Below are 13,012 nucleotides of genomic sequence, written 5' to 3'. Positions count from 1 at the left end.
AAGGATTTAGTGTAGAAAGTCTAACACGGACTGCATCACAGCATGATGGCGTAAGTCCCCAAAATAAGGAGAAGCAGAAAGATCAGGAGACATATGAAGAAGAAATACAGACATGGGAAAGGAAAAGAGATTTAATATGGTATGATGTTTATGCCAAGGAGAAAGCAAAACTAACCAATATAGAAAGAGCACCACCAAAGATATTTGAAGAGAAATACAGGCAAAAGAATCCAGAGATGGAAAACTTTACAATACAAAGAATAAGAAGACAAAGAGGAAAAGTAGAAAAGGAGATCAGTAACAGAGAAGTTAAAGAAATAGAAACTGAGGTTATGGAGCACATGCAAAGTGAAGGATCCAGTTTAGAAAATCGAATGCAGAAGGCAGCACAACAGGACAGAGCAATGGATATCCAAATTAAGGGGGATATCAGTGGAACAGGAAGCAATTGGTCAGGTGCCATATCAAGATATTTTGGACTCTTCCACATGAAACCAGTATAAACATTCACTTAAAGCTAGACAGCAAGGGAAGAAGCAGGAGACTGCGGAAACTCTGATGCAGTCAATGTTGAGGAGTGATAGGCCACTGAGTTCCCATATGACAAAGCAATGGATGGCACAGGATGAAATTGAAGATAAGGTGCCACAGGGAGATGCTGCAGATCTCCCTGTAGAATGCCCGTAGGAAGTGGAAAACAAAGGATGTGCCCTGATTCTGGAAGAAAATGAACTAAGGGAAGAGTTGCTTGATTTATTGGACATAGATATACTAAAATCAATGAAAGAAATAGACTGCAGAAGGTCAATAAAACACCAAAAGTCAAGTCTGCCAAAACAAATGAACACAGTAATTAGGACTCTCTATAGAGATCCAGGCGATATAATTGAAGTGAACAGGATATGTTACTGTGCAGCTAAATTAATAACTGATAAAGTTCTACCACAAGAGCACAGGGTAGTGAGGCAAAGGAAGGTGAATACCATCATTAAAGTTAAGAACAGAGAAAAATATAAAGCAATTAGGACAAGAAGTGTCACTGTTAGAATAATATAGAAGAGGGAATAGAGCAACAAAAATGCTAAGAAAGATGGCTGTGATAAAAGCAGTGCACAGTATTAGAACAGACCAGGATCTATCATGCACTACCACAATTAACAAATTAAAAATTTCAGCACATGTGGAAAAGCTTAAAAGATACACAGATAAATATAAAGGAAAAGTACAAAATAGGTAATTTAGTGATGGCCCAAAAAATCTTCATAGAGAATTGGGAAACAAGGTAAAAGGAAATGAAAGACTGCCAAAATAAGAAGAAATAGATGCATTTTGGAGAACTATCTCTGAAAATCCTGTGGAACACAACAGAGATGCTAAATGGATAAAGGAAGTAAAAGAAAGAATAAGAAGTTTAAAGGTACAGGATATGAAATGGGATGAAGTAACAGCCAGAGAGATTGAAACAAAGTTATGAAAAGCCTCTAATTGAAAAAACGCAGACCCAAATACAGTGCCTAACTTTTGGTTAAAAGTATTAACATCTGTGCATGAAAACCTAGCCATGAGTAAGAACTATTTATATGCACACCCCAAACAGACACTAGTCTGGCTAACAACAGGTAAAACAATGCTACTACTTAAGAGTGAACCTGGAAGATATCCCAGAAATTATAGACCAATAACTTGTCTTCTGATGACATATAAACTATACATGGGAATTGATGCTGGCAGAGTTTATAGTCATTTAGACGAAAACTCAATTATGATAGTAGAACAAAAGGGCAATAAAAGAATGTCATATGGAATAAAGGATCACTTGTTGTTAAATAAAGTCATAGTGGAGAACTGTAAATAGGGTAAGAATCTAAGTATGGCATGGATTGACTACAAAAAAGCATTTGATAGTATCCCACATTCATGGATAAAAGAGTGCTTAAAAATGTATAAGATACATCCTACACTGATCGACTATGTTATAGTGACCATGAAACAATGGCAGACCACTTTGCAATTAAACCATGTTAAAGGACAAATTATTATCCCAGGGATAAAAATTCAAAGGGGGATATTCCAGGGTGACTTTCTGTCATCAGTGCTTGTCTGCCTTGCCCTTAACCCATTAACTTGTTTACTTAACAGCTTAGGCCATGGCTACAATTTGGCTCCTAGAAAACAACAAAGTCTACTTCTCAGCTCCTGTTTGTCAATAATTTAAAACTGTATAGCTCATCAGATGAAAAATTGAATGCACAGCTGCAGGTTGTAAAAACCTTTTCAGATGATATTAGAATGTCATTTGGCTTTGATAAATGTGAAAAGCAACCTTCAGAGCAGGAAAACTGCAGCACCAGGAAAACATCAGTTTGGGTCAAGAATGTGATATAAAAAACTTTGAGCAAGAGGGAATGTATAAATACCTGGGAATTGATGCAGGATCAGCAATAAAATATGAACAAATGTGAGTAAAACATAGTAAGGAATATTTTAGAAGTCTTAAAGTAATCCTGAAAACAGCATTGACGTCTAGGAACAAAATACAAGCTATAAACCAATTTGCTCTTCCTGTCATAACTTGCAGCTTTGGAGTGATTGATTGGCCACAAAACATTTTGGATAAATTAGATATTAAAACAAGAAGGATGCTTCATGCTCACCAAATGATTTATAAAAATCAATGCATACCAAGATTATATATTCCCAGTTCTGAAGGAGGGACGAGCCTCCTTGAAATTGATTATATGTGTAGATCTGCAATTGTGGTACTCCACACATATCTGTTGACTTCACGCGACCCAAACATAGTGAAGGTTTTGAAACATGAGGAGCATAAATCTAAGATGACTTCCCTACTTAACTTAGCAAAAGCATTTTGTTGTCAAGCAGGAATGGAAATCAAACCAGTAGATAAAAATCAGGCAGCAACTGAATGTGCCAAAACACAAAAGAATGAATATAAGGTGAAAGACCAGATGAAAATGCAAGAAATGTGGAAAATGCATAAATATAGTTGCAAGTATAGAAGACTTCTGGAAGAACCGCATGTTGATCAGGAGTGAACCCAGGAATGGTTAAGGAGAGGTGAATTCAAACCAAGAGATGAAAGGTTAATATTGGCGGCTCAAGATAGTGGGCTACGTACATGCTGGTTTTGTGGGAGAAACAGTCAAATGTAGGTTTTGTAAATCTGAAATGGAAGCAGTCACACACCTCGTTGCTGGTTGTGGCATACTAATGGCAGAAGAACTGTATACTGAAAGGCACAATCATGTGGCGAGACTGTTGTACTGGAGATTGTGCAAACATTATGTTTTTTAAGTGGCTGAAAAGCACTGGAAACATGAGCCACAAAGCATCATAGAAAATGATGAAGTGTACATCACATAGGATCATTCATTATCAACAATTCAAAAGACAGATGCTAGAAAGCCAGATATAGTGGTCCAGGAAAAGAAAACAAGAGCAGCATTGATCATTGAAATCGCCACACCCAGTGACTACAGTGTCCTATGCACAGAGAGACACAAAGTAATAAAATAGCAGGATTTCAAGCAGAAACAACAGCAATCTGATAAAAAGAAACCCAGATAGTTCCAATAGTAGTGAAAGCAACAGGTCTTATAAAAAAGCGTCTAAAATCTTATTTAGATATGCTACCGAAACATGGAACTCCATATGAATTACAGAAGGAGTCAATACTGGGCACATTGCGGGTGCTGCGAAGAGCTCTTTGGCTGACATCAAAGAGTAAAACAATACTAATTTCATAAACTTTATCATACTTTGACTTAGGAATGGGTCTATTCCCTTCATAGTATTAGAAACCCAAATGTCTTGTAGAAATTAAAAAAGCAAGACCTTATTAATAAAGATATAGGAAATCTCCAGATGCTCAAGCCCACCCAGTTTGGCTTTGTCAAGGGAAGAACTTGCCTGTTAAACTTGGTGAATCGGTGCATATGGCCTTCCTAGACTTAGCCAAGGCCTCTGACATAATCTCCCACTCAGGCATCATTGACAAACTCACCCATTTGGGTATCAACCCATATATTATCAGGTGGGATGCAAATTGGCTCACTGATAGAACTCATACATAGGGAACTCCACCTCCTCTAGCAGACCCGTCACCAGTGTCGTTCCACAGGGATCGGTTTTGGGACCCCTAATGTTTGGAATCTACTTCTCTGAAGTACAGGCTAAAACTAAAGGAATGTGTCTGACAAAGTCTGCTGATGTCTGCAAACTGGGAACGATCATTGAAACTCCTAGTGATGTCAACATCCTGAAAGTAGGTCTTACACAGACTAATAACTGGTGCCAAAGTCATGGTCTTAAACTTAATGCAAAAAAATGCATTATCATCTCCTTTGACAAGGGCGATGTTATTGCAAACTACCACATCAAAAGCAATACCCCAAGCACACAATCAGTAGTGATAGATCTGAGCACACAGGTTGACAGCAATCTTAACTTTGATAACCATGTCTCTACAGTGGTAAGAAGAGCATTTTATATTGCTCATTTCATAAGTAAAGGCATTGCCTCCAGAAAAAAAGAGGTTACAACCCCCCCCCCCGTATGCTTCCCACATCAGGCCAATAATAGAGTACAATGCCCCCATTTGGTATGTTCCTTTCCAAACACCTGCAGCAATTGCAGAGACTGCAAAGGCTCCTTACAGAGAAAATTCAGGGTCTTCAAGATCTGTCTTATGCGGACAGACTGGAATTGTCATTTTATTCTGTGTCATACAGACTGCTCAGAGGCAACCTGTGTCTTGCATAGAGAACAATCTCTGACCCAACATTAATGGAAATGCTGCACATTCACAAGTCAAATGGCACATGAGTTATTAGCTCAAAGGATCTTAACTTAGTATGTGACATCAACAGAACTTGCCTCAGAGACAGATTTGTGTCACAGAGGTTGCTCCACCTTTGGTACAAGCTTACATTTATGATTTACATATACATACACGTCTTCACTTTATGAGAGAGTTACCAGGATAAACTGCCTCTGCCCATACTCATACTCCTCAGCTGCTATACTGAAATACATGTTAAATGCAAGCAAAAACTGAGGGTAATGCTACTCAATGCTAGAAGTCTAAACCTCAAAATGCACTCACTCGAGGCACTCCTTAAAATGGAGAATATCGATATCTGTGTAGTGACTGAAACCTGGTTCAAGGATCCAGAGAGCACCCCTGCATTACCAGGATATAACTGATACCATACCTTTCGGTCATCAAACCAGGGCCAGAACACCAAGGGTGGAGGTGTGTCCATATCTATTAAGGACAACCACACCTCCAGGCTAGTTGCCCAGCATAATTCATCCGAAATTATACAAGTGCAACTAACACTGTGCAAAACTGCAATCCATATTGTAGCCTGCTACAGATCTCCCACCATGCCCCAGGATTTCCACTCTTTTTTCTTGATATAATAGAGAATATCAGGGTCCAACCAAACACCCTAATATTGAGAGATTTCAACTACCCCACCATTAACTGGGAAAACTACTCTTGGACTAACTCATTTCCTCAACGCTTCCTAGAATTTGTAAACTCCAATGTCCTGGATCACCTTATCCACACCCCTACTAGGGGCAAAAATATCCTAGACCTTGTAATTACCAACATAAGTGACAGGTGCTCCACACCTGAAGTCAACCCTCATTGGTCAGATCCGACCATAAACTAATCACCCTAGATATCCACATCTTGCCCCCACCCCCCACTAAGGAAACCACAGTAAAAAACTTCTCCAAAGCCAGCTTTGTACTACTTAAGGCAGAAGTGGCCAATTTCCCAACACCCATGCAGATGGACAATACAGTTACCACTGATGAATCTTATACTAATGCACTCTATAAGCACCTACATGGGTGCATGGATCCCTAATAGAACAAAGACGCAGACTTCAAAAAGAAGGAAACCAATCTGGTGGTCCCCTGGTATTAACAAACTCTACAACAGAAGGAAGAAACTTTTGCAAAAGAAAATAAAATCCCTTGAGTGAAGGAGCTCCCTGGTTAGCATCAGCAAAATGCTGAGATCTCTGATATAATCCTGTAAAGCAAACTATGAAAATAAGATTGCCACTAACTCTAAGGACAACCACAAAGCATTCTACAGCTATGTGAAGAATCTCAATGGCAACACTCAGATCTGCTCTGAGCTACAGCACAATGGCACAAAATTCATGGAACCAACTGATATCGCCAACATCCTGACTGATAGGTTCAGTGCCAACTTTACCCCCGCCTCACCTCCCAATGGGCTCATATCCATACTGAAAAAATGCAATGTCCCTGCAATCACAACTGAACAGGTGAAAAATGTGCTATCAAGAACACAGCATCCATGGGACCGAACAATATCCCTGGCTGCGTTTTACATGAACTTCAGAATGAACTAGTCCCCCACCTAAGCATCATGTTCAGTCATAGCTTCTCGACAGGCTTTGTACCCAATGAATGGCACACGGCAACAGTTGTACCACTCCACAAAGGGGAAGCCACCAAGGACCCCAGGAACTATCACTCTATTAGCCTGACGAGCCTGGTCTGCAAGGCCATGGAGCGTATTATCATGGAACTCATAAGCAAGGATATTGGTAACCTCCAAACTCTGGACCCCACTCAGTTTGGATTTGTGAATGCAGATCATGTCTCCTGAACCTGACCGACTTCTTTGAAGCAGTCACCAAAGCTGTGGACAAGAGTAACGCAGTCCAAACGGCCTACCTCGACCTCGCCAAGGCTTTTGACACCATCCCCAATCTGGTATCACAGAAAAACTCACCAAGCTGGGTATAAATCTGCACATCACAAAATGGATTGCCAACTGGCCAACTAGTAGAACCCACATTGTAAAAATGCGGACTTCATATCTGACTCCAAACCTGTGATAAGTGGAGTATCACAGGGTTCAGTCGAGTCCCCTCCTGTTTGGGATCTATTTTTCTGAAGTACAGGCCAACATAGACAGCCTCTGGCTGACAAAGTTCACAGATGACTGCAAAGTGGGTGCCATAGTCGAGTCCCCAAACAACGTGGGCATCCTGCAAAGGGGCCTCACTGAGACTGATGCCTAGTGTCAGAGCCATGGCCTCAAGCTCAACACTAAAAAATGCATTGTCATCCCCTTTGGTAAAAACCCTGTACCCATGGACTACGACATAGGCAGAAGCCCACGTAATGCTAAAGGTGTGATAAGAGACCACGGCACTCTAGTGGACAGTAGCCTCTCCTTTGATAATGACATCGCCACAGTAGTCAGGAAATCCTTCTGCATGGCACACCTCATCATGAAAGGGTTCTCATTCAGGAAAAAAGATGTCATTGTCCTCCTCTACTCGGCTCTCATCAGACCCATTATAGAGTACAACACCCCATTTGGAATGTACTGCACAAGGCATCTGCAGCAGCTAGAAAGGCCACAAAAATACCTCACAAAGAGGTTTATGGGACTCAAACAGTTACCCTATGCTGACTGCCTCAAAATACTCCGGCTTTACTCCGTAGCATATCGCCTACTCCGAGGTGATCTCTGCCTAACCTACAAAGCTATGTCAAACCCTGAGCTGATGGACATGCTACACCTAAGGAAATCCCAATCCCTCAGATCCACTCTGTCTAGAGACCTAAACCTCATCACCACTATTAACAGAACATGCAGTTGGGATAGATTCCTGTCCCAGAGACTTCCCATACTCTGGAACAAACTACCTATCTATGTCAAGCAGAGTTTGTCACTAGCACTCTTCAAGAAAAATCTTGATGAGTGGATGGGTAATAGGAAATTCACCCCTAGGAATTACATTGGTGGCCCTGCTAGACAGGGAAGCAGGTATATAGCATCCATGCATGGTTAAAGCCAGGGAACCTTGTTGGCTAAGCTTACATATGCCCAAGGGCTGATATCCTAGTACCTACCTATGAACCTATGAACCTATGAACTGTATCTCAATACAAAAAGGAGCCAAAACATGCAGGCTGTTCAAGGGTTTGACATCATAAGCTAAACCAGCTGGAAAAAACTGCCAAAAATTATAATGATGTCACCGAAGCATTTGAAGGCCAAAGATTTCATAAAAGCAGACTGATATATGTAGCATAAAGGAAACTGGATGAGGTATGAAAATATTTTGTAATATATTACTTAAATAGAAATAACTGCAAGTCAGGGAGAAGGCTGGCATGTTGCATATGGAGTGTAAATATACAGGAAAAGATTATGCTATAAGAAGTCTATGACATTTTGTTTCACATTAGGATGGTCTATGGACATAATTTACCAATGAAACCCTAGAGTTAAAGAGGATGCAAAGAAGGGTGCATGCAGGGTAGTTGTGTTTACTTATTTTATTATACTTTTTTTTTTTTTTTTTTTGTGACCAAGTTAGTCGCACTATATTTGTAATATATTTCCAAGTAACAAAAAGTAGCATTTATACAGATGGGTAAGCACGTCATGGTTACTAGATAAATTCCTCTGGTCTTGTTGATAATTGCCATGGGATTTTTAAAACTCTTTATTCCTGGCAAAGGGGATTTTGGTTTAATGCTCCAGTGAAAAGTATCCAAAGAGTGCAGCCCCCTCCTCCTCCTCCTAAAAACGATTAAGCATTTCACTGTTAGTACTGGAATTTAAATCTCAGCACTGCTACAGAAACAGAGCGCACATCCATCTTAATGACCAAGCTTCCAAGTGAAGTAAGCTACTTGTTGTGCCCCAGAAAGCAATGTTTCAAGTAACAATTTTAAAGACTGAGCGTGTTTTGACATGGCAGGAAGCTACATAAAGCTAATTCATATTGGTTTAAACACTATGTAGAAAATATTATAAAACAACGCATGCGGAACACTTGTACAAGTGGATGAATATTAAGTGAAACAAAGAGAGTAAAAATGAGGTGCTGGGTGAAAATGATAATTAACAGAGATGTGCAAAATGGTGGGTTTGGGCAGCAAGGAAAATGAAGGAAAATTAAATCAATATAGATATGACTCTTCATTTAATACTTTGCAATAGTGCAATATGAAATGATCTGATGGAGAAACTACCTTGATTTTTGTAGGAGTCAATGACCCATTATATATAGACGATACTTTGTCTAATATTTTCACGCTGTGGTGTGAAAACTATTTGTAATTTATCACTGGATATATCAGTAATGTTATGAAACCTGTATCTGAAAAAAAAATGCTTCCAAAAATAAAACCTCACATTAAAAAATTTTCCAGCTAAGAAAATAACTAAGTTAGAGGTCATTGTGGTTACCACTGGCACAAACTCATTCAAGTTAATGAAATGCAATGTTTAATTTTTAATAAAGTATTTTATAAAGAAATGATACATACTGAGGGGATTTTTAATATAAGAGATAAAGTATAACATATTGTTGTGTGGAAAATGATTTTAAGCCCATTGATCAAGTTGCTTGTTTATTTATGTATCCATTCATGTATTTGCTAATATAATATATGACTAGACAATTGTGGTCACATGATTGTTTTTATTTATTTATTTTTTTTTTGTATTTATAATGAAATTTGTATATGAGGTTTTATTCTCAAGAAGTTCCTAACAGGAGAAAACAAAAGTGTTTAAGTCATTATTCAAATAAAACTGTGGACTCTCATTGGTGGCAATTTTTCTTTTTTTTAGTTGTACGCTACATTACAATTGAATGGAGTTTTTGATTAAACATGTACCTGAGGATAAATAAACGACTAGCAATTACAATAGTTGTGACTCTGACATATGGAAACAAAACACAGAAGTTGGACTTGTACAGATATACTCAGGAATGACCTTACACATTGTTGAACTAGGCACAGCCCCTTCGGTTCCATGCTTACATGAGCTCTCTTTTGTCATTTATTTATTTATTTATTACAACAATATTTTTTTGTTCTAAAAACTGAATAAATAAAGTGTCCCTTTTAAATGAAAATGTGCCTGTCCCACATTGAGGGTTTGGGGGAACTATCCTCCAGTAGACTTGATCTTCTGGTCACATCATGTTAAGTTTAAACATTGCAATGTTACTGGAGTAGAGAACTCAGAACATTCAAAAGCAGGTGGAAAGGTACCTGGACAACATACTTTAGTATTATTATTATTATTATTATTATTAGTAGTAGTAGTAGTAGTAGTAGTAGTAGTATATATGTGTGTGTGTCCGAGTATGGGATAAAATCAGGGACATTCTACAGAGATTGAGGAATGGCATGGTCAGTGTTACTACTATTTTTGAAATAAAGCTGGTTGTGATCAACCATATACTTTTTGATGATATTTCTTGCTTTGTGATTTATGTGGATAACTGATGAGAGGAATGGCACTGTGGGATAAGTGTTATTACTGTCTGAGATGACCCAGATATATTTGACAGTATTTCTCTGACCTTTTAATTTAGTGGAGCAATTTGATTGGAATACTTTAACCTGTGGCAACATATTTGTGTGGACTCTGAAGCAAATCTCTCAGCTATTTCAGGAACGTTCATATTTTCAGCTCTAATGTAGCTCTACAGAGGATGTCTTTATTTTCTGGCTTAATTTACCCCTTCGCAAAACTTTCTGAATCTCCCTCATCATATGTGATTTTTGAAACTGTCGGGTAAACAGAAATCAAGATTACATGACCAGCATACCAGTGAAAACAATATTTTAAAGAAAGAGAACTCCCATCTTATGTTTACTTTTTCTGAAACAAGAAACAATGACCTTGTGTAGTACAGTTTTGAAATACCGTTCAATAAAGTCCATAGATTTTACACTGACTCTTTGTTAATATTTCTCCATCATTTTTTGTCGCTCTCTGTTTTTTTTAACGCGTGCTTATGAGTACTATCACACATTCGTACTGGAAGTGGGAACAGCTATGTGCTATTTGCATATATACATTGCTATGTGCTATTTACATATATACATATTTTTAAGCTAACTACATTTCCAGACTTTTAGTTGGAGGTACCCACATTTCAATGGATTTTGTTCCAATTTTCAGTGTCTGTGGGTTGAGATGAGTGCTGTTGAAGTTAAATGATACTAGATAGCATCATATATTGTGGCTGTAGCTGCCGGTTTCAGTTTGGAGTTGAATAGATGAAAGTAATTGACCATCTTGTCATTTGCTTAATTTAAATAGTTATTATCTGGCTTAGTATGGTCAGTATGAATTTGTGAAAAGTAAGATGGACTGCTTAACTAGACACCTGATATGCACAGAGCAAGCATAATTTCTGTGGCTATCTTGTGTGGAGGAAAATGACTAGCTACTGGCTGATGTTTAATTGCTATTTTGGCTTTGCAGGGCTAATTTATTTATTTATTATATTTATTTCACATTTGTTTACCAGGATGGTCCACCTGGGTCAGAAAGAACCCATTTACATCATAGGCCCAGGGAGAAGACCTCTAGTTACATACAGAGATATACAAAAAAACTTAAAACAGATAACATAAAAATTACATAATTTTCAATAAAGCAGGTACATTGTATTGAGGCATATGGTAAGTAATTATTTATATTGCAGGATATATAAATAAGAGATACATAGTGATGAAGTACAGATGGAGATAGAAAAGATTCAGTCTGGACTGATCTGGAGATGTGATCAGCCTGAATCAGAGCAAGGTCACAGCCTGGAGTTGATCTTGTGTTATTTCATTCCAGTTTTAAAGGTAAGTTAGAAGTAGTTCTCACAGTAAGTGGAAGAGAGTTCCATACTTTTGCAATGTAGTGGGAATACAAGCATTCTCCAGCTGTTATAGAAGGATTGGATATAGATAGAAACTCTGTATCTGTAGACCTAAGAGTTCTCTTTGGGTTGTAAGTTTGATGATGTCATTTAGTGCTGGGCAGCCTAGGGGTTTATAGACCATGTTGCAAAGATTTAGTAGTTGGGTACATAATAAGTAGTTGGGGAATTCTAGCCAGTTTAGTTTTTTTTAGTGACAAGCAATGATGGAACCTTATTTTGAGTTGGTGGCAAACTTGACCATTTTATTGTAGCATGATTCCATTTTGGAGCTACAGGACCTCTGCCAATTGATAAGTATTGGTGAGCTATAAAAGATAAAGGTGATATCTGGCTAATATCCCACCAAACTGCTACCAATAATGTGATGTACCTCACTTAAAACCTGGGTCAATAATTAAGGAGCCTCAATTGTCACCACTAACAACAGTATGGAAGCATCATGGAAAACACCACAGCACGGAGCACACAAGTGTAAAATTCCACAATTTCCCTTAAAAGCACAACAGGAACACACTCTGTTCCCTGGGAGTGGACTATATGCCTATGTCCACCCCAAATATAATCCCTTATCATCCACTTCATAGCAACGTGTTCCAGTTTAAGACCTCTGACTCATTCAAACTCAAAATAAATTTAAATATCACATACCCAAACACTAATTGGAAGCCTGACACTGATTTCTAGCTGTGTCTCCTCCCAAATATAAATGATAAATGCTGCCACCAGAGTCAGACAGGTCAACATGCCCTTCAAAGGGTGATCAAGTATTAAAAATTAAATCTAAAAATAAATGATAGCTATAACCAGAAGCAGCCAGGCATTCAAGGTGATCTGGGGAAAATCAAACAGGTATAAACACTCTCTAACCTCTAAAGAACACACTGATTGTCCAACCACAATGTAAAGTAATAAACAACATTAAAAATAAGTAAAATTATTACAAGAATGTAAATCAATAATTTTCAATAAACACCATAATTCAATCACCAGAAATATAAAATTAAACTGTAGGATAGAAGTCCATCATCTTTGAAAAACTCTACTACATGACTAAACTTTCCTAATCTAACTAGAGAATATTATACCTGATCTAATCTATAACATAACAGCAAGGCAAAGACAGGCTTACATTGTTTGGCGAGTCCTTTTTCTTGGGTATCTACTGCACAGCACTGTAACTGAGTGCAACTCGTAACTAACTGCCCTCTTAACTAACTGCCCACAACTGACTTCAA

General features: G+C 38.2%; 1 protein-coding gene across 2 annotated transcripts in view; it reads left to right on the top strand.

Moving 5' to 3' along the window:
* The window catches only part of LOC122793519 (cystine/glutamate transporter-like), an 860,650-nt gene that overhangs the window by 742,764 nt on the left and 104,874 nt on the right, over window positions 1–13,012 (top strand). The window lies entirely within an intron of this gene.

The sequence above is a fragment of the Protopterus annectens genome, chromosome 2.part0, assembly GCF_019279795.1.
Source record: "Protopterus annectens isolate FY-2018-M chromosome 2.part0, PAN1.0, whole genome shotgun sequence".
NCBI lineage: Eukaryota > Metazoa > Chordata > Ceratodontiformes > Protopteridae > Protopterus > Protopterus annectens.
This window is presented reverse-complemented; position numbering and strand designations above follow the sequence as displayed.